Genomic DNA, 23,712 nt, shown 5'->3' on the forward strand with positions numbered 1-23,712 from the left:
TTACCTTTTAACCATCTCAGTCAGCAGGCATAGGATGATATCATCTGTTATTCATCATTTATCTGATGAACAAAAATGAATGTGATCTTAGTTTTCATCAAACTGCATCACTCGGACAGGGAAAACCAGCTCCAAGATGGTATTCATTAACGGGCTGAAAACATATCCATTACGGGACAAAGACAGCTGTCTTGAAGAAATTAAAGCCAATCAAAAAACACGTTTGCTCCTTAGCTGGGAATTCAGAAAGGAAGGGATGAGAGCAATAGCACATGTGTTTCCAATGCCCTGCAGCGCCAATGATTACCATTATAATGTGCACATGTAAAGGGCCTGAGCTTCTTAATTTTTCCCAGTCATTAATACTTGCCTCCCAAAAAGTGCCTGAAATTCCATGACTTCTTTGTGCAACTTTGTACCTGCATGAAGCTTGCTTAAATAACCATGCGCGTTATGTGGAAATAAATGTTCAGGTGACCATAACTAAGTGTAAAAAATCTTATATTTAATTCAGGTACCAAAGACAGTCAGCACCTTTGTAACTTTACACATTCAGAGGCATAGGGAAGAAATCTTGGAGAGAGAAGTTTGGAGAGAGAGCAAAATGCAATGGAAGACTCCAATAATGGTCAAATATCTTTGGTGATGTTCTCAGAAGATAGACACAAAAAGCTGGAATAACTCAATGGGTCATGCAGCATCTCTGGAGAGAAGGAATGGGTAAAGTCTTGGGTCAAGACCCTTCTACAGTTTCTTTTTTGAGATACAGCACGGAAACAGGCCCTTTGGCCCATCGGGTCTGCGCCGGCAGGCAATCCCCGCACATTAACACTATCCTACACCCACTAGGGACAATTTTTACATTTACCAAGCCAATTACCCTACAAACCTGTACGTCATTGGAGTGTGGGAGGAAACCGAAGATCTCGGAGAAAACCCACGCAGGTCATGGGGAGAACATACAAACTCCATACAGACAGCACCCGTAGTTGAGATCGAACCCAGGTCTTCAGCACTGCATTCGCTGTAAGGCAGCAACTCTACCACTGCACCACCGTGACTGCCCAGTTCACGAGCTCAGTTGGTTAGTAAACAGTGAAGAGATCTTTTTTGTAGAATGCTATTTGTTTCACTGAGAAAAGTGGTTCGTAAACACATTGGTGGGGTGGATAATGTCTCGTGACTAGCAAATTATATTTCAGAAGTACAGGCACCTTGCGTTTTACGCGTGAGTTACACACTGGAAAAGCACCACGTAAATCAAAAGCGTGTAAATCAAACTCACAGCTGGCACCGCAGGCACTAATGCTGCCATACGATGCTAGGCATAAATTTGTCCATTACTCTGAAAATAGGAGAGCATAAATTAAACTGCAGTAGTAATTGTGTTCGATAATAATTCGGTAGTAATTCGATTGGCGTGCTATTATAAAAACGTGTAAACAAGCACACGTTTAACACTAATAGACCCATACAGCAAATTTTTATTTTGAAGACATTTTGAATTGTTTAATGATATTTTTTGCCTTAAACATGGTGCAGACCAAAGTTGCTCAGATTCTGACACTGGAAGAAGACCGCAGCTTTTCCAATATAATGATTTCTATCCATATATTGTCTTATCATTCTTAAAGATGTTAGAGTGAGTTGTGATACCTCATCACACGAATGAAGACTGACCTGCTATGCAATAGCAAAGGGTTGTTTGGTAGAATGGCCTGGAATGGGAAAAGGCCCTTGAGTTTCTGAGCCCATTGGGTTAGAGTCAAAGCATGAAACAGCATGCAAACAGGCCCTTTGGCCCAAGATGCCGACCAAAATACCCAATCTAAGATCGTCCCATTGACCCATGTTGGGCCAGTGTCCATGTACTTGTCCAAAAGCCTTTTAAATGTTGTCATTGTATCTGCCTCTGCCTCAACTACTTCCTCTAGCAGCTCATTCCATATGCCGCCCCTCGGGTTCCTATTATATCTTTCCCCTCTCATCTTAAACCAATGCCTTCTACTTCTTGATTTCCCTACCCTGGGAAAAATACTCTGTGCATTCACTCTATCTATTTCTCTCATGATTCTATACACCCCTATAAGATTAGTCCTTTAGTCTCCTGCGCTTCAAGGAATAAAATCCTACCCTGTCCAACCTCTCCCTATAGCTCAGGCCCTTCAGTACTGGCAACATGCTCCAGTTATGACCATTCAAATGGCAGAGAAAGTAATTTGATATAAGAATAATAAACATTTGCACGGATAGCATTACAGTACTCTCATACTAATTATTGAAAGCTTTACTTAAGTACAGAACTTGTATCATTTCGGAAAAAAAATTGAAAAGTATTTGCTAAGTTTAGGTTTCCGACATTTATTTGCAGATTTTCATTATACATATGTTACCACTTCATCTTAAAATTGGGTAGTAAAAGTAAAAGAGCAAGCAAGGATGATGCAGTGCAGCTGCATAACTGCTTTGACCACATTTGGTAAACACTTGGAGACACAACTGTGTGAAAAATTTTACATCAAAAACATGCCAGAGCATGACATAGCTCCATACTGGAAATGGACTCAAGTTTATCACAGTGTGTGGTAATGAATAAGGATGAATTTCAATGTGGGTGAATGAATGATGAATTAGAAACCTTTCATGGTGTGCATGTTGTATTTTTTTAAACACTGTTGCATGAATTAAATTTAGTCAAGTCATTAAAAATATCGTAGCATCCAAACCGCAGCAACTTGAATTTGTGCAAGATGCACCATCTCCAATTTGGAGAGAAAGGTGGAATGAGGGCAGCACAGTGGCACAGCGGTAGAGTTGCTGCCTTACAGCGCCAGAGACACGGGTTCGATCCTGACGATGGGGGCTGTCTGCATGGTGCTTGTATATTCCCCCTGTGTCTGCATGGGTTTTCTCCAGTGCTCCGGTTTCCTCCCACACTCCAAAGATATACAGTTTTGTAATCTATTCCTGAACAAAAGCAAATTATGAAGTAGGTTTACTAAACAGTGGGCAAAAGAGATATTATGTTAAGAAAAGTAGATGAGCCAAAAATAAAACAGTAAAATACATTGTTTCTGCACCAATCACCTGTATTTATGTAACACCATTTGCAGAGTAAAGCTTCACATGTCACTACTTTGCCACAGGAGGCCACTGAACACAATGAAGGAGATACAGTATAAGATAAAACAAAAACCTGGAGTAACTCAGCGGGACAAGCAGCATCTCTGGAGAGAAGGAATGGGTGACGTTTCAGATCGAGATCCTTCTTCAGACTCAGAAGGAGATATAAGGGTTGGTTTCCCTCTCCATCTCTGGCTCCAGTCATCTTCAGCTCTCAAAACCAGGACCTAGACCACCTGAAAGAAAAATATAGCAGATGAATAGGTAAGCAAGTTCTATCAAATTCCCGTCCGAATAATACACAAACGTGACATAGATGTAAATGATGCATGAAAGCACTTTGCGCATATTTTGAAGTGTTTGCGCTCATTTGCAACAACAGGCCCACCCATTGAGACCAGGCACCTCCTGCTGTGATTCACCCTTATGTGGATGATATTTCTTGTGCCCATGTGGCAGCATTATTATTGTGCATGGGGCCAGCTTTTCTGTCTTACAGATCAAAGGATCTTGACCTTCAATACTCATTGTTCACTTACAGTAAACCAAGAGTACATTATGCAGGAAGTCAAAAACCATACCCCAGTTAAAGAGTCCCTGCTGAGGCATTATTTTATATTCACTGAATTTCCCTCATTAATTTACGTGCTATCTTTTTGAAAGATCTTTTTGAAAGATCACAGTGCCTAAGAGCTAGATGCTACGTCTGCAGGCGTGAAGAAAGCATGAAGTCCGAGCAGCACATTCAATAGTGTGTGAGGCCTTGATACTCAATACTGTGGCAGTGGCGCTGCAGTAGAGCTGCTGCCTCACAGCGCCAGGTTCCCGGGTTCGATCCTCACCTTGTGTGGAGTTTGTGCATACTCCTTGTGACTGCATGGGTCTCCTACGGGTGCTCCAGTTTCCTTCAAAGATGAGTGGATCTTTATGTCAAATGGTCGCTGTAAATTACTCTGGTTGGAGTGGACTCGATGGGCTGAAGGGCCTTTTTTTTCATGCTGCATCTCTGAACTAAACATTTCCTTCGCCCGATATAGCTGCATTTATAAGGCATTTGGTCAGATTCATGGTTAGGAATGGTTTAGAGGTAGATGGGCCAAAAGCAGGCAAACGGGACTTGCTTAGATATACGCTTGGTCGGCATAAATGAGTTCGGCCGAAGGGCCTATTTCCATGCTGTCTGACTCTACGATTATAAATCTATATCTACATCTCACAACTGTATTTAATTTCACCTCCTCCACGAAATTGATATTCATAAATTCATGTTATAGGATCAGAATTAGGCCATTCAGCCCATCAAGTCTACTCCATTCAATCATGGCTGATCTATCTCTCCCTCTCAACCCCATTCTCCTGCCTTCTCCCCACGATTCTGATCAAGAATCTGTTAATCTCCGCATTAAAAATATCCATCGACTCGGCCTCCACAGCTTCTCCCCTCTGTATTTTTCCCTCCCTGTCCCCCGTTCCTCCATCCTTCGTTTCCATGGAGACCTGTGTGGTTGCCACAGACTGAGCGCCATAACGGACCTGACCCACTTCCCAGACTGCAACAGGCGAACCAGACGGCAGCTGAGAGCTCGGGCTGCAGCTGCTTTCTGTCAACACTGAGGTTCACTTCGAATGCCTCTAAGTGGGAGAAAACCAGCAAAAGAAATCATTACAGCAAAGATGTGGTTTTGTTTCAGTTTACAGATACAGCACGAAACAGGCTCTTGGGCCCACTGAGTACCCAGCTGAGCATCGAACACCCATTCACACTAGTTCTTTGTTATCCCACTTTCACATCCACTCCCTACACACGAGAGGGAATTTACAGAGGCCAATTAACTCACAAACCCGCACGCTTTTTGAATGTGGGAGGAAACCAGAGCACCCGGAGGAAACCTACATGATCACGGGGAGAATGTGCAAACTCAACACAGACGGCAACATAGGTCAGGATTGAACGATTGTCTCTGGCACTGTGAGGCAGCAGCTGTTCCAGCTGCACCACTGTACAGCCCTGTACTGGTTGGTTAATGGCACCCCACATCACCTATCGAGTGTACCGAAAATGAGTGACGTCCAAATTCAGAACAATTAACTTTACTTCATGATTGAATGGCCAAAGTCCTGAAAGGTCCCAAGTAGCATGAAAATGAATGCATCTTCACAACATGCATGGCGGAAGTTCAAGGAGATGGCTCAACAGCACCTGCTCAAGTGCTACTGGAGAGCAGGCAAGAAATGTTCTTAAGCACAGAACACATATCTCCAGAATAACAAAAGGATTTATAAAATTGCAGATTCTGGTTCACCAAAAAAGACACAAAATGCTGAAGTAACTTACTGATCAGGGAGCATCTCTGGAGAACATGGATACGTTTTGGGTCAGGGTCTTTTTTCAAACTGATTGTGTCGAGGGTGAGGGGTGGAGAAAGAAAGCTGGGAGAGAGGAGGTGCAGCACAAAGCAGAGCAAGTAATAGGTGACCACAGGTGAAAGAGGCTTTTGATAGGAAGATGGTTGGAACAAAGGCCAGAGATGAAAACAGAAGTTGCGAGACCCTTCTTCAGTTTCAGGTCTGGACCCTGCTTCAGTATGAAGAAGGGTCTCAACCCGAAATGTCACCTCTCCATGTTTTCCAAAGACGCTGCCTGACCTGCTGAGTTACTCCAGCACTTTGTTTCTTTTTCTATTTTTATAACTGTTACTTCTGGTGAACAAAAATGTATTCACATAGTCTGTTCTACAGAATAAAACACCGAAAGACATTTTAGAAGTCATACAGCATGGAAACAGGCCTTTCAATAGGCCAGTCTAAAGAAGACTCTCAATCAGAAATGTCACCCTTTCCTTCTCTCCAGAGATACTGCCTGTCCTGCTGAGTTACTCCAGTATTTTGTGTCTATCTTCGGTTTAAACCAGCATCTGCAGTTCCTTCCTGCAAAACAGGCCTTTCAACCAAATTTTCAAACCAATATGCCCCATCTAGACTAGTCCCATCTGCTCACATTTGGCCCATATCCCTCCAAACATTTCCTATCCATGTACCAAATTTCTACAAATGCAAATTATATTTTCCATTTAAATATCATCTCACCATAAGAAAGGAAGTTGTTGTACAAACAAATATTTAAAAAAAATGTAAATCATTTAGAAACCCATTTTTTAATTCAAATCGTATTTTTCTTCACACAAACTTTATTTTCCATCTTGTGCCAGTATCCCAACAAGGCAGCACTTCCTGTAATTGTCTCGAGACCGTTTTCCTCCGTCAGGGCCATTTTTACAGGCAAGGGTGTTTCAGAGAGGTATCCCAGCCGCCAGGTCTTGGCACTGCAGAGCACCACAAACCTGGTGGCACACCCTCTGTTCCAAAAGTGAATTCTGAGAATAAATCCTGTGGGAACAAAAGACTCAGTTATGGCTGGCAGGTAGACAAAAATGCTGGAGAAGCTCAGTGGGTGAGGCAGCATCTATGGAGCGAAGGAGCTTATTCCTTCGCTCTATAGATGCTGCCTCACCCACTGAGTTTCTCCAGCATTTTTGTCGACCTTCGATTTTTCCAGCATCTGCAGTTCCTTCTTAAACGATTATGAGTGGCAATCATAGGGTATAAAAGTTGTGGCAATTACCACCACCGATCATCCTGCAGGAAGCATGGTGTTGAAGGGCAGCCAAAATGAGATAGGAAGGAACTGCAGATGCTTGGGAGCAGTGGTTTTGATACAAAAGTTGTGGCAATTACAGAACAATTGAATTCTTACTTGCAGTAGCACAATATGTAAACAAAGTACAGAGATATATTTATATATCCTACACTCTAGGGACAATTTACAGAAGCCAATTAACCTACAAGCCTGCATGTCTTAGGAATGTGGGAGGAAACCAGAGCACCCGGAGAAAACCCTCATGGTCATGGGGAGAACGTACAAACTTTGTGCAGGCAACACCTGTAGTCAGGATCAAACCCGTGTCTCTGGCGCTGTTAGGCAGCAACTCTCCCGCTACGTCACTGGGCTGCCCTGGTTCAGTTCCGTTCAAAACAATTCAGTTCAAAAATTCAGTTCAAACAATGTTTTGCTCCAGGTACCAATCTGGGTTTATTTATGCATATCGGAAGTTTTGACTAGGTCCAGTGATGTTAGATGCAATACAATCCTGAGTTAAAATTATATAAATTACTGCTCTGCTCTTCCATTTGAAATTCCTACTTTAATACATCTTGACAATCTTTCCTTTATAGCCTACAAAAATGAAAAGAAAGACATAATTGGACATTTATATTTTTTAAGTGCCCTCTTTGCAATTGCACAGGATCAGTTCCAATACAATCATATCTTAGGCTCAAACTATTACAATAATTTAAATTGACTAGTAATAGACTAAAATAACATTATTCTTGTCATTCAGCAAGAAAGATCCGCAATGATCCTGCAAAACCTCACAAAGGTAGTGAACACTTTTACAAAACACATCCATGTAAATCAGGACAGATGAACAGGAAATAACAGTTTATGTGCTGGACACAAAATGCTGGAGTAACTCAGCGAGCTGGGCGACATCTCTGGAGAAAATGGATAAGTGACGTTCCAGGACAAGACCCTTCTTCAAACCCCGGGAAGGGTCACTTGTGTTGTATGTTATAGGTTTTGTGATGTATGTTGCATTGAGGGGTTTACTTTGAAAATAATGCTGATCTTGCATTAGTTTCTTGGCTTTATTGAACTAGAATATATTTGTTCCTTGTAGGTCATCTTGCCTGATTTTAACCGAATGGATTAGTTCCATCAATTGTACACAAAAATGCTGGAGAAACTCAGCGGGTGCAGCAGCATCTATGGAGCGAAGGAGATAGGCAACGTTTCAGGCCGAAACCCTTCTTCAGACCTATCAATTACCTAGTTTTATATAAATACTAGACCAAGTGCAGACCCGTTGGGTCTGTTCCCCCAACGTGCGGTTGTGGGGGGGGAGGTGGCATGCAGCGTCACACACACTAACTATCCCCCCCCCCCGCACTCACGCTAATTACCCCCCTTGATATTATATTAATATTATTAATTTGCTCCTTTTACCCCATAACCACCCTATCTACTGACGCATAGCCCCCAACTTGCAGTCACATCTAGAGGGGGGGAGGGGGGGGTAGAGAGTGAGGGCAGAGAGAGAAGGGGCAGAGACACAGAGAGAGGGGCAAGAGGGAGAGGGGGTGGCGAGGAGGAGAAGAGGGAGGGTGGGTGAGAGGGGAAAGGTGGGGGTGGAGGGGAGGAGAGAGAGAGGGTGAGAGTGAGGGGGAGAGAGGGGGGAGAGGTGAGGGGAGGGGGAGAGGGGAGGGGGAGAGGTGAGGGGAAGGGGAGAGGTGAGGGGAGGGGGAGAGGTGGGGAGCAGGGAGGGTGGAGGGAAGGGGTAGGGGTGTGTGAAGGGGAGGGTGGTTTAGGGGAGCAGGGAGGGGGAGGGGGTGGAGGGAAGGGGGTAGGGGTGTGTGGAGGGGAGGGGGGTTTAGGGGAGGGATGGTGGGGGAGGGGATGGGGGGGCGGAGGGGGATAAAAAGAGGGGAGAGAGAGAGGGGGGAGTGGAGAGGAGAGGAGGGTGGGAGAGGAGAGGGGGGGAGAGGAGAGGGGGGAGAGGAGAGGGGGAGAGAGGAGAGGGGGGGAGAGAGGAGAGGGGGAGGAGAGGGGGGAGAGGAGAGGGGGGGAGAGGGTACTTACTCACAGTTGTGTGGACATGTGTTCAGTGTTATTCACAGCTCAGAGAAACGTGACCCTCTGCTTTCCTCCAGCTTGCAGACTAATTAAAGCGCACCACTTCCTGGTTTTATAGTCCATCCCCCCTGCCGCCAGCGGGGGCAGCAGAGAGAATGGGGAATTTTGTAAAATCATTAATATATCTGTCATTTTTCATCAACTGGAAAAATCCTCAGCACACATGCGGCGGTGGGGGGCTCTGAGCGAGGTGGCCAAAAATGACGGCCGTAGGTGGCGGCGTTCTCTCAGAAATCGCAGCACAGATCGCCAAAACCAAATATAGCCAAAATATAATATAGATATCGCCAACAGCCAAAATATAATATAGATATTATATTTCGAAAATAAAATCTATATGTAACCTAGAATTTGAAACAAATTCATGGATCCTGAATAAGGTGAACAGAATCTCCCTTATCAGAAAGAACTAGAGTTAAGTGGATTCAATTGTTCAATGGCACTTTCTTGTCAAGTGTGCCTAGACACAGTGAAAAAGCTAATTTTTTGCATGCAGTTCAGTAACAACCCTCCTATACATTAGGCACAAACATACCAAGTCAAAGTGTAAGAATGTAGACCACACTGAGTCAGCACACAAAGGCCACAACGTTTTTTGCACCATCCTGTAGAGGAGGAAAGGGATGATTAGAGGAGGAGAGAGAAAATATATTTAGTATATTAATCATTTTAACTCAAAGAGGTGTGAAGATCACATTTAAGAGGTACCTGGATAAGCTTCTGAAGATCTGTAATCTACAATGCAAATTGTGGAAGGTGGGAAGTAGGAATGACCAGTGAGGACATGGTGAACAGAAAGTCCTCTTTGATATATAAAACATAGTGCTGAAATTACTCAGCAGGTCAGGCAGCATCTCTGGAGGACATGGATAGGTGACATTTCGAATCAGGACCCTTCTTCGACCCAAAACATTGCCTATCCATTCCTCTAGAGATGTTGCCCGACTCACTGAATTACTCCAACAATTAGTGATTTTTTTTCTACAGTTTCTTGAAGCGGCATGATGATGCAGTGGTATAGTTGCTGCCTTACAGTGTCAGAGACCACTAGTTCGATCCTTGCTGTCTGTACGGCGTTTGTACGTTCTCCCCGTGACCTGCATGGGGTTTCTCTGGAAGCTCCAGTTTCCTCCCACACTCCAAGGATGTACAAGTTTGTAGGTTAATTGGCTTGGCATAATTGTAAAATTGTCTCTAGTGTGTAGGACAGCTTAGTTTAATTTAGTTTAGTTTAATTTAGTTTAATTGAGAGATATGGCGCAGAAACAGGCCCTTCGGCCCATCGAGTCTGCACCAACCAATAACACTACCCTACACACACTAGGGTCAATTTTACATTTATACATTTATACCATTAGCGTTAGTGATAGAGATAGCGTTAGTGCGCGGGGATCATTGGCCGGTGTGGATTTGGTGTTCCGAAGTGCCTGTTTCTGCGCCGTATCTCTAAACTAAACTGAAACTAAGTGTCATTTTCAGTGCTGTAAATTCCTACCATTCAATCAGTGTCCAATGATTATAGTTCAGTAGCGTTGATCATTGTATGGAACTTATGAATGGGGCAGATACTCTACAATGTGGATGTTGAAAAATCTGTCTGTCTCCAGTCTCCCAATCATAATTTGTCCCAATGATAACTTCTCTCTCGGGAATCCTTGCTCCATCTCCATTTGCAAAATAAGATGTTGGAAAACAAAGCTACTTTTAAGTGGAATTTCCTTTGCTCAGATGCTCAGAAATTCCATTAATGTAAAACTAGTCTGTGTAACAGTATGTGTTCATTACTGCTAAATAAGACCATAAGACATGGGCGCAGAATTAGGCTTTTTGGCCCATCAATTCCGTTATTTTACCCTGTCAAACCCTTTCTCTTGCTCCTCCCCATAACTTTTGACTCCCTTACTGATCAAGAACCTATCAATCTCTGTTTTAAAAATGCCCAATGACTTGGCCTGCAAAGCCATCTGTTGGAGATTCTCCACATTTGGAGATTCACCCATTCACCACAGATTCACCACCCAATGGTTCAAGAATTATTTAGTAGGTTTCAATGAGATCTCATCTTCTAAACTTCAGGGAACACAGGCCCAAAGCCATCAAACGTCCTTTGAATGTTAACCCAATCATTCTCGTAAATGTCCTCTGGACCCTCTTCAATGCCAGCACATCCTTCCTTTGATATGGGGCCCAGAACTGCACACAATATTCCAAATGTGGTCTTTTAAAGCCTCAGCATCACATCCTTGCTCGAATGCCCACAAGCTGGTGCTCTGCAGAGGCAGAGCCAGCGCCAGTACCTACAGCTGGAAGATTGTTTAGTAAGACTTTGACTGCGACATTGCCTTTGGAAAAAGTTACAGTGCAATGATTCTATTCCGGGGGATAGAATTCAAGATGTGGCAGACTAATCTGAAGGCAGACTGGCAATCAGTCTGTTCCTGAATACCACACACTCAGGTCAACCACAAATGCCAGGTTCATTTTCAAACTTTTCACAGACCTACAGGGATCTTAACACCAGGAAAAAAAGAGTTAAAGGTTGTGAGACATAAGATTTCAAATCTGGCAGGCCCCAGACAAGTCTGTTTCTTATTATTTTTGTTGAGTAAGGAAAACATTTTAGTTTACGTTAACCACAAATTTCACATGAACCAAATTGTTTTCAACTTTATTGCAATATTAAACCCTGCTGACATTATAGGGCATGAATTCAACTTGAGTGGAGGCCCACAACGGGAGGCCTTGAATGAGCCGCCCTTAAACTGGGCAGCCTGAGTTCCTGTCACATCGACTGCAAGCAGCAGTCTGTTTTAATGCTGCACCTTCCTGCCATGATAGAATCGGTGGTGCAGCGGTACAGCACCATGGACCCAGGTACGATCCTAACTATGGGTGCTGTCTGTACGGAGTGTGTCCGTCCTCACTGTGACTGCGTGGGCTTTCTCCGGGTGCTCTGCTCCAATGCTAGACTGGGATCTACTCAGGCAGATACTTTGAGTGGTGGGCAAGTGGACTTCACAAGTGCTGTGAAAGGCTGTTTCCTTATAAATGTCATACCCACCTTATGACTATAAATTACAGAAATGGCATCCAATCACATATTATGCGTCTATGGCAGTCTAGAGTCTTCCATGTTTCATTTTCTTGGCATGTATTTTTAATCCATTCATCGACAAGAATAGAACGAGAACGGGCGGCACAGTGGACCGACAGTAGAGTTGCTGCCTTGCAATGCCAGAGACCCAGGTTCGATCCTGACTACAGGTGCTGTCTGTACAGAGATTGTACGTTCTCCCTTTGACCGCGTGGGTTTTCTCTGGGTAATCCGGTTTCCTCCCACACTCCAAAGACGTACAGGTTTGTAGGTTAATTGGCTTCTGTAAATTGTCCCTAGTGTGTAGGATAGAACTAGTGTACAGGTGTTCGCTGGTCGGCGTGGCCTACCTTCACGCTGCCTCTCTAAACTAAGCTAAACTAAACTAATCTAAAAAGAAAAAATAAGTTTCAATCTGAAATTGTTTTGGCATTCAATAAGAGCAAAATTCATCCTGTATTTTGGAAAGTCCATTTAAACTATTCAATAATGCGCTGGAACCTTTGGCCACCGCAATTAGGGAATCCACCAATATTTTTGGCATTGTTCGTGGGAATAAGACATATAAGCTATCTCTCTATGCAGATGATCTGTTATTATTTATCTCTAACCCAGAGAAATCTATTCCTACAATACTAGCACTACTTAATCAATTTAGTAGTTTTGTTGGTTATAAACTAAATCTTAGTAAGAGTGAGCTTTTTCCATTAAACAATCAAATTTAGAATTATGGACAGTTTCCATTTAGATCGACTACCGACTGTTTTACTTATTTAGGCATTAAGATTACCAAGAAACACAAGGATCTATTTAAAGCCAATTTTACACCCTTAATTGACCACATCAGACAACAGTTTGTTAAATGGTCACCAATGTCCTTATCCCTAATCGGCCGAATCAGTACCGTTTATCCTACCTACATTTTTGTATCTGTTTCAGATGATACCAATTTTTATTTCTAAATCTTTTTTTGATATTATTGATTCAAAAAGTCTTCATATGTATGGCAGAATAAAAATCCCAGACTAAGTAAAAAAATACTTACAGAAATTAAAAAAAAACTCTTTAATTTTATGTATTATAATTTTATATTGACAAATAAAACAAGTCATTAACTCAGAACTTTGACCAGTATTTCCAGGTCACAGGTCAGCACCTGTTACCAATGTAGAAGACAACTATATTGCTAGCTTGGTAAGTGGCTTGTAGGCATCTAATGACAGACTCACCAGAAATGCACAATGTCTGCCAGTGAGTAATTTATTCAAAAGAAGAGCACATCATGTCAACTTTAGGTTGCTCATCTACCTTCTAAACCTTCAAATAGAGGAAACAAAGAATTGCGGATGCTGGTTTACAAAAAAAAGAAAGACACAAAGTACTGGGGTAGCTCAGCAGGTCAGGCAGCATCTCTGGATAGGTGATGTTTCTGGTCAGAACACTTCTTCAGACCCCTTCAGTTTCAAGAAGGGCCCTGACCCTAAACATCACTGATCCATGTCCTCCTGAGATGTTTGTCTGACTTGTTGAGTTACTTCAGCACTTTGTGCCCTTTTCCTGAACCTTTAATACAGGAAGAATAGTTTCTCAATGATCCAAAAGTGTTCTGCTTGGAGTATTGATAATGAATACAAATAAGAAGTGGAGACAAACTGAACTGCAGATGCTGGAATCTTGAACAAAACCCAAAGTGCTGGAGTAACTGGTTAGAGGAGAAGATGGTCTTCTCCAGATACACCATTCAAAGAATATTCAAAATCCTATACATTAAACTTGCACACCATTCACTGCATGAAGTAATTAGTCGATTACTTGCACAAATTCTCATTCTTTGCATGTTTGTCTAGTAACAGAATAATTTATTCAACTTGCTCAGTGAATTCACTGCTTGGTCAGAAAGATATTCCAGATTTATTGATGGACTCTACAGAAAGCCCAAACAGGCTTCAGTCATCAGTCAGATTTATTATGTACAGAATTTAATGACATTCAGGTAGAATCAACTGTTCGGAAGTGGCGGCGCTGCCCTGGCAGCAGCGGCTCACCTGCAGTCCGTTTGTTTTTCCTTTTTTGTGTTGTTTTTTTTCGTTTTGGTTAGTCTAGTTTTTGGTTTTTAGTTTGTGTTTGGGGGGGAGGGGGTGTTGAAACAGGGCTTGCTGTCTCTCCCTGCGGGGGGAATGCGACTTTTTTGTCGTATTCCCCTTCTCTGCCTCCGTCTGCGCTGAGGCCTAATGGCGGAGCTGGTGACCTCGAGGCTCAGGAGGCAGAGCCCGCCAGGACTCGCCCTGAGCTCGCTGACGTGACGACGGTCCGGCTCGGGGCTGGAACAGGGCTTCCGTGAGGGGCTGTGACGATCCCATGAGGGCGGCCAGCACGAGGGAGGAACGGTGCTCCCGTCGGAGTGGCCGAGCTCGGGGAGGTACGGCGCTCCCAGCCCGAGGGAGGAGCGGCGCCCATGTTGGGGTGGCCCAGCCCGAGGGAGAAGCGGTGCCCAGTCGGGGCGGCCCAGCCCGAGGGAGGAGCGGCGCCCAGTCGGGGCGGCCCAGCCCGAGGGAGGAGCGGCGCCCAGTCGGGGCGGCCCAGCCCGAGGGAGGAGCGGCGCCCAGTCGGGTCAGCCCAGCCCGAGGGAGGAGCGGCGCCCAGTCGGGGCGGCCCAGCCCGAGGGAGGAGCGGCGCCCAGTCGGGGCAGCCCAGCCCGAGGGAGGAGCGGCGCCCAGTCGGGGCGGCCCAGCCCGAGGGAGGAGCGGCGCCCAGTTGGGGCGGCCCAGCCCGAGGGAGGAGCGGCCCAGCCCGAGGGAGGAGCGGCGCCCAGTCGGGGCGGCCCAGCCCGAGGGAGAAGCGGTGCCCATGTCGGGGCGGCCCAGCCCGAGGGAGGAGCTGCGCCCATGTCGGGGCGGCCTGGCGCGTGGCTGAGACGGTGGCGGTACTCACGTGAGGGCGGTCCGGCTCGGGGCTGGAACGGTGCTCCGGTGGCTGGGACGGCGTTCTGGTGGCGGTGACCTGAGTCCGGGGTTCGGCTGCGAGCCAGCGGCTGCGTCGGCGGGACTGGTGGACGGCAGCTTCGACCACCCCGGGCCGCGGTGATTGAGCCGCGGGACTGTTTTTAACATCGCCCGGTGGGGTATCGCCTCAGCGCAGAAGGAGAAGAGGAGGGAAGAGACTGCAGACCTAAGACTTTTGCCTCCATCACAGTGAGGAGTTGCTAGGTGGACTCGCTGTGGTGGATGTTAATATGTGTTTATTGCTGGTTTTTTATTGTATTGTATGTATGACTGCAGGCACGAAATTTCGTTCAGACTTCAGTCTGAATGACAATAAAGGAAACCCTGTAACCCTGTAACCCTGTTTTGTTAACGACATCCTGATAAAATCAGAAAAATCCCACAGTATTAGGGAATAATCTACTGCTCATCCTGGCATCTATTTATTCACTGACTTAATCTGCAGAGAAAAAGGAGATTTAGTCATCAAAATTGTCAAAATAAAATGAGCTGATTCTTAATAACGACATCCCCACTGCTTCTTTTTGGTCTTGACCTACAAGGAATGAAACCTCCAAGAGTAAACAATGTCTTACTTGTAACCAAAGGCAGGAGCCTTAGCTAACCAGTAAAAGGGAAAGACAGGCAACTTTTTTAAATCATAATTACTTTATTCACAATAAAATATATATTCTTCTGACATTCTCAGAAGCTATACACACGTTCATTAGCATTGTATCGTAGTGTTCACAGACATATAATTATACCTGGCAGCCCTGCCACTCATGTGACCCCCTAGGGTAATATCCCTTCTCTTGTTTAAGTGGCATCTCCACCTCGCGCTACCCCCCTTCCCCCCAATGTCCAGCAGCAGAAGGACCCTAGACTGTGGTGCTCCCCCACAGAGCCTTGCCGTTGACTGCACCACGCTTTAGTGCGTCCCTCAGCACGTGCTCCTGCAGTCTGGCAAATTGCCTCTATTGTATTTCAGTCGACTTGGTACATATTGGGGCCAGGGCTAAGGTGCAATGGACTATATGATCCCATTAAAAAAGGAAGGAATGCATTATCCAGTCCCAGGCTATCATTTTGTAATAAGGCCTGTTCTGCTCCAGGGTGCGTAGCATGGTTCCTTCTTGTTTAGCTCAGTATTTTACTGATTTAACGTGTTGGAGGCATACAACTTTCCTGACACTGAGGAAATCCAGAAGTCAGTGCTGAATGCCTTCCCATGTTGGATATATTACAGTTTAGCACCATTTGGCTTCCTCCACATTCATATCGGCTTCCATTTATAGTCCATAAATCTCTTTTATTTCCTTGTCTGACTGAAATCTACATGAGAAGATCAAGAAAACTGTTATTGTAAAAATATTTTTACAGTTCCACCAAAATACTATCTGCCGTGACATAAAAAGGTTTATAAAGTGAATTATAGCCTAATTCTTATACTCTTGTCACGACTATTGCCGACTCTGATTCATATGCTAAATATATTTGGATTGTTGTTATGATATGGAAGTTGCTGAGATTCATTCACTGTGTCTTTTGAATAACATTTAAACTGAAACTCTGTCAGCTCTCAAATGGATGCAAACAGATTCCAAGAAAGATGATCTCTGAAGCTAATATCTGATATTCAGACGAAATTAGAAATATTGGGTCTCACAAAGTCACGGTAGAAGTAATTGCTCAGATTTTGTGTATTGCTTGGGCTATTTCATGATTCAATCCAGATCCCCAGAACACAGCGCACTTCAAATACCTCCAACTGAGACTCGAGGTACATTGATGTTTTTTTTGTGGATGAAATATATACAAAGAATGAAAACAGAAAGACGTACCAACTGGTACAGTAGCCCAGTGGTGCAGCAGTAAAGCTGCTCCCTCACAGAGCCAGAGACTCGATTATGATTCTGACGGTGTCAGTGGTGTGGGTGTAGAGTTTGTACATTCTTCCTGTGACCACGTGGGTTTTCTCTGGGTGCCCCGGTTTCCTCCCATATTCCAAAGATGTATAGGTTTGTAGGTTGTGTAGGAAGGAACTGCAGATGCTGATTTAAACCAAAGATGAAGAAGGGTCTCGATCAGAAACGTCACCTACAGTATTTATTTTCTGCAGAGATGCTGTCCGACCCGCAGAGTTACTCCAGCTTTTTTTTGTTTATCTTAGGTTTGTAGGTTAAGTTACAGATTTCCCCAAGTGTGTGTAGGATGCAAAAGTGGGATAACATAGAACTAGTGTTAGGGTGATCGATGGTCGGCCTTGACTCAGTGGGTTGAATGGCTTGTTTCCACACTGTATCTCTAAACTAAACTAAAACTAAATCAGAAATGCTTCCAAGTGAGTAATCTCAAGCCAATTTGGTACTTATGTAAATGCTGACCAAGTGATGGAGGTCAGTGGATGGATTTTCAGCATCAAATGACTCACCTCTCTACAGCCCAAAGCCTTTCCACCACTTACAAGACATGGCAGGAGCATGATTGAATACCCTGCCCTTAGCATGATGAATGCTAAGCACCCAAACTCGTGAAGACTGATATTATCTAGGAAAAAGTAGCAGACTGACTGGCCCCATCCACCAATCAACACATCCAGTTCATCTACTCCTGGCATGGCTTTGCAGTAGTGGGTGCCAACCATAGCATGGAAACATGCCCTTCAGCCCAACTTACCACACTAGTCCCGCCTGCCCACATTTGGCCCATATCTCTCTCAATCTTTCTTATCCATGTAAATCAGGCAAATAAATGGTAGCAGAGGCTATTGGTGTAGAGAGTGATTTTTCAGTATAACAAAATCTACGCGTACTTATAAACAGAGTTCTTTTGATTCTGATTTTTATTGGGCTCACACTAAGCAACTGCCGGTCTTGGATCACACTGTCTAAAGCAAATTCAGCTACATTATTTATGAGTAGTTTAGTTTAGTTTAGAGATACAGGGTGTAAACAGGCCCTTCGACCCACCGAGTCCACACCAACCAGCGATTCCTGCACATTAACACTATCTTACACACACTAGGGCCAATTTACACATTCACCAAGCCAATTAACCTACAAACCTGTAGTCTTTGAGTGTGGGAGGAATCAGAAGATCTCCGAGAAAACCCATGAGGTCACGGGGAGAATGTACAAACTCCATACAGACAGCAACCGTAGTCGGGATCAAAGCCGGGTTTCTGGCACTGCAAGCGCTGTAAGGCAGTAACTCTACCGCTGCGCAACCGTGGCCGCCCATAGGAAGGAAGGAAATGTTGACACTGATTTAAATCGAAGATAGACACAAAAAGCTGGAGTAACTCAGCGGGTCAGACAGCATCTCCGGACAAAAGGTATAGGAGACCCTTCTTCAGACTGAGAGTCCAGGGAAAGGGAAATGAGAGATCTAGACGGTGATATAGAGTTATAGAACAAATGAATGAAAGATATGGAAAAAACTTACGATGATAAAGTGAACAGACATTGTTTGCTGTGGCCTAGATGAAAACGAGTTACAGACGAGAAAATGAGACTCAACAAGTGTGCAGCCCGAATGCAGTTGGATATTAGAGAGATTGCCAAGAATGTTTAAGGTTTCACGAGCCCGTAAAAGCTGATGTTGTGGCAACATTCAGTAATAGCCACCATTTTAATTTGATTAACAAACGTAGTTGATGGTAACAGTTCAAAATGGCTTTCAGTCCATTGATTCTGCTATGTCCATGATTCCCTGACATATCAGAAGATTTCATATCCATCAGTTTTATCATAGAGCTATTTATAACAAAGTTAGAAATTAAATGCATTAAAAAATTTAAGTTTGAAGTACACAAAGCTGTTAGGGGTTATGGGGAGAATGGTGTTGAGAGGGAAAGATAGATCAGCCATGATTGAATGGCGGAGTGGACATGATGGGCTGAATGACCTAATTCTGTTCCTATGACATGAATTTATGAGCAATGGGAGTTGGTGTATTAGGACAACACTAACTATCAGGCATAACCAATGTAACTGAGAGAATAGAATGATCATTCAATAGAAAGGAATAAGAGTTTGACTTACTTTAGCCCAGCTGTCTGTTTTTGGCACGGTGTGCTTTAAATGCTTTTGAGCAATAATGGTGCAGATTGAAACTGGATGTGTTGGAAGGGGATAGAGTTTCACAATATCTGCAGCTTCGTGCCTTAGTTATGATATTAAAATAACTGGCAATGAGCTTAACTAGGTCAACGAGAAAGTTCTACAGTCAAATTTAAAAAAGAGGTTTAAAGAATAAAGAAAAATAAGTTCCTTTCAGTCAGGAAGGGGCACGAGGTTTATGCATCAACACAAATAAATTAATTCACTTATAAATTAAAATTTGTTGCGACCCTCAGTTTATCAGACATCGCCTAATCGGCATCCTTAACTTTTTTCCCCAAACGCAGGCTGTAGTCCACGAACTTATACATCAGAACTTCCAGCCTTTCTCTTCCGGCGTTTTGTTATCTGAAAGGGCATCGTTGCTTCATTTTAAACTGAGGATCCTCTTGACTTTTGGCTGAAGGAGGGTTCCTGTTTGCATAATAAATGGTTCCAAGCGTTCAGCTGTTGAACAGCTTTCAGGGATCACGGGGCACATTGGAGCTCTTTGAAGTCTCCCTCAAATAAAGTTGTGCAGCAAAGGTTCTGTTAGCATTGTAAAATATGAAAGATTACATGCTATTCTTAGCCTCCACTGGGTCCCGTGTTCTACACCACGGATGGATTTAAACGAGGGTTGTGAACCACCATTAAAAATGCTCTGTTGAAAGCCTCTTGCAGCGTGGAAGAATTACAAAATTCAATTTTGATATACTACTACGTAGGGAATCATTTCCTGGCTCATTTACTTCTCCAGTTTCACCCTTTCTCCCCTGAAGCCTCTGGTATGAATCCAAAGACACTGTGGCCTGTTAGTACAGCACGCAGGCTTCACTCTTTCATATATCAGTTAGTGTTGCAGGGTTAGTTATTCTTGATGGATGTCCAGGAAAAATCCTCTTCTGTTCTCTACCACAGGCACATACCGTCATCAGGTGAAGGGGGGAGGTCATATTAGAAACAGATGCAATACGGACTTGGACACATCTAAAGTACTGTATCTCATCTTTTTTCTAGGGCAACTCCTTGGGATTGAGGATGAGTTGCTTCCACGCTGGCTACTGTATGTACAGGGGTGGCACAATGGCACACTGTGTCTGTAAATTGTCCCTAGTGTGTAGGATAATAATAATAATAATGGATGGGATTTATATAGCGCCTTTCTAATACTCAAGGCGCTTTACATCGCATTATTCATTCACTCCTCAGTCACACTCGGTGGTGGTAAGCTACTTCTGTAGCCACAGCTGCCCTGGGGCAGACTGACGGAAGCGTGGCTGCCAATCTGCGCCTACGGCCCCTCCGACCACCACCAATCACTCACACACATTCACACACAGGCAAAGGTGGGTGAAGTGTCTTGCCCAAGGACACAACGACAGTATGCACTCCAAGCGGGATTCGAACCGGCTACCTTCCGGTTGCCAGCCGAACACTTAGCCCATTGTGCCATCTGTCGTCCCTACGCTGGTTAGTGCGGAGTTGGTGGGCCTGCTTCCACGCAGTGTGTCTAAAGTCTGAAGAGCAAAATTATATACACAACCCTCCTTTACTGGGATATGAAGAACTGCACCTCTAAATCAGAATTAAGGATGTATCACAAGGCAAGGCTGCTACTTAATATGTATCTAACTTAACAAAGGGTTTGTGAGTTGAAATTCTCATTTCTTGGACAATTTCTTAGCCAAAATTCTGCAAACATTCTTACTTTGATCTATTAAGTTCTGTTTTTTCATTATTTTTATCTGAAGAATGAAACAGAAATTTGAATCAAACATTTGAAGCGTAGGAGAGGGAACTATGCAAGGGAGGACTCACAAACAAAACATTCTTGACAAATGCAATGATTATTTTGCATCATAGTTGGCAAATGAAAGCTGGAATTGAGGAAAATTCAGTTTCCAAAATATCTCATTTTCAAGCTGAATTTTGCCTTCCTAAATAAAGAATGATTTATCTAAGCATTATTATTTTTTGCACTTGTTGGAACCACCTCACTCTGCTGGAGGTGAACTAAAGTTTCCGATTCTGAGAGACTGGAGGGAAGATAGCCAGAATATAGAAGTGAGAGAGAGAGGTGAATTAGCAGCTGGTAGGTGATAGGTCGTACCTGATGAGGGGCAATGATGGGAAGATGTAACTGGGTGGGAGGAGGGGAAGGGGTATCTCACCAGATGTATTCAAAGTCAGGGTTCTATTCCTTAGAGGATGAGGGGTTAGAGTCATAGAGCCATAGAGTGATACAGTGTGGAGACAGGCCCTTCAGCCCAACTTGCCCACACCAGCCAACAGGTCCCAGCTGCACGAGTCCCACCTGCCTGCGCTTGGCCCATATCCCTCCAAATCTGTCCGATCCATGTACCTGTATAACTGTTTCTTAAACGTTGGGATAGTCCCAGCCTCAACTACCTCCTCTGGCAGCATGTTCCAAACACCCACCACCCTTTGTGTGAAAAAGTTACCCCTCAGATTTCTATTAAACCTTTTCCCCATCACCTTGAAGCTATGTCCTCTAGTCCTCGATTCCCCTACTCTGGGCAAGACATTTTGTGCATCTACCCGAATGATTCCTCTCATGATTTTATATCTATAAGATCACCCCTCATCCTCCAGCACTCCAAGGAATGGAGACCCAGCCTACTCAACCTATCCCTATTGCTCAGACCCTCTAGTTCTGGCAACATCCTTGTAAATCTTCCCTGAACAATTTCAAGCTTAATCTTAAAGAGGTGAATAAAATCATGAATGATCAGCCATGATCACATTGAATGGTGGTGCTGGCTCAAAGGGCCGAATGGCCTACTCCTGCAACTATTGTCTATTGTCTATTGTCTATTGAGATGAATAGATCAGGTAGACGCACAGTCTCTTGCCCAGAGTAGGGGAATCGTGAACCAGTGGACATAGGTTTAAGGTGAAGAGAGAAAGATTTATAAACACTTGAGGTGTCACCTTTTCACACAAAGAGTGGTAGGTGTGTGGAACGAGCTGCCAGAGGAGATAGTTGAAGCAGGCACTATCGCTATGGTTAAGAAACATTTAGACAGGTACATGGATATGACAGGTTTAGAGGGATATGGGCCAAACGCAGGCAGGTGGGACTAGTATAGATGGGACATGTTGGTCGGCTTGAGCATGTTGGGTCATAGGGCCTGTTTCCATGCTGTTAAACTCGATGACTATGACTAAGAACTTACATAACAATCTTAAGTCATACAACTGTTTTACTAAAGTGTTAAATCAAATACGTAGAAGAAAATAAGATGGGTAATACCCAAATGTAGTTGTGTTATTAACACTACACTGACCACCTTGGCTCCAGCTGCCCATCTTTATTTCTTATCTTGGTGTATGTGTAATTTGTACCCAGTGTGTGTATGATAGTGCTAACGTGTGGAAATCGCTAGTCGGTGCGGACTCAGTGGGCTGATGGGCCTTTTTCCGCACTGTAGCTCTAAAAAAACTAAAAACTAAAACTAAAAGCAATAAAAACAAAAGAACAAAATAATAATATAAGTGATATAACAAAACCTTTTCACTGCACCTTGGTACATGTGACAATAAACTAAATTAAAATAATAATCTGTTTACTCAAATCACCCATTCTAACCACACAATGTGATTTAAAGCAGAACCTTCTTGGTACTGGGTAACGTGCGAGGATCTTCTTTTCTCAGCTAAGTTCTATCGCTCAGCATTGATCCACATTAAACACTGGCTGGCTTTCTGATGGTTCGGTCGGTTAAATCTGCAGCAGGATGCAGAATTAAATTAAACACCATCCAAGTAGGAGCCCATTTGAGTTTTGTTTAGCTGAGTTAGCTGACCTCCACTGATCTCAGCCAGAATAACATGACTGTAATAAATCTGGTCTTAATATCCTTAGGCCTGGAGGATGGAAAAAATTAACTAAAGCTGCCTCACCAGTCTCTGCTGCATATTGCTCATTGCAGATACCAGATGAGAATCGGCGTAGATTTACAAGCCAGATCTGCAAGTGAAGAATGGCCATGTGAGTGAAAGGAAGTTGTGTACCATGCATTCCTTCCTGAGGGAAAGGGCTAAAACGGAAAAATCTGTCTATATTTCAAAATGTTGGCTCACATTCAAACTGACCCTGGCATTTCTCACTATTGCTTATTGATTAAATGGCTTCAGGTTTGGTATGCATCTTTTAAAATATAGTTGCACAGTGTTTGTGTTTGATTTAAGACTCCCATGACTGCCTTAAAGGAATTAGAATTCCCACCTTCCCTCAATATAAAAGCCCCAGGTTTGGTAATATGACAGCCTCAGCTCCAAATGTTTAAACCAGCAAATCATGTTACAAACCAGAGTATAAATAAAGCAATGAATTGTTTAGATAAGGTTTTTTTCTCACCTGCTATTTCCTACTCAGATCCCCAAAACTTTATTCGAAATTTATCACACCTCTGAAAATCAAGTTCCATATATAAAAAAATGTCTTTCTACAAATAGTTTCTTTGTACATTAAAGTTGAGATGTTCAGTCTTGATTTACTGCAAAAGCAGTAGTTACAAAAGCAGGCCTAATCATGGAATGTCAAAGAAAAATATGAGGGGAAACTCACACCATAACAAGTTAAAATGAAACCATTTGGTCTTGGGGATTTTCATTCGCGCTGTAGGGTACATC

The 23,712-nt window shown here is 43.6% G+C and overlaps 1 long non-coding RNA gene across 1 annotated transcript; it reads right to left on the bottom strand.

Annotated features, from left to right (window-relative positions):
* Window positions 1-2,345: 2,345 nt before the first annotated feature.
* Window positions 2,346-3,497, bottom strand: LOC116976063. The gene is made up of 2 exons (XR_004412864.1): window positions 3,197-3,497; window positions 2,346-2,967 (listed from the first exon to the last, which is right to left on the bottom strand). It is a non-coding gene; the product is annotated as an uncharacterized LOC116976063 (long non-coding RNA).
* Window positions 3,498-23,712: the final 20,215 nt, after the last annotated feature.

This window comes from Amblyraja radiata, chromosome 8, assembly GCF_010909765.2.
Source record: "Amblyraja radiata isolate CabotCenter1 chromosome 8, sAmbRad1.1.pri, whole genome shotgun sequence".
Lineage (NCBI taxonomy): Eukaryota > Metazoa > Chordata > Chondrichthyes > Rajiformes > Rajidae > Amblyraja > Amblyraja radiata.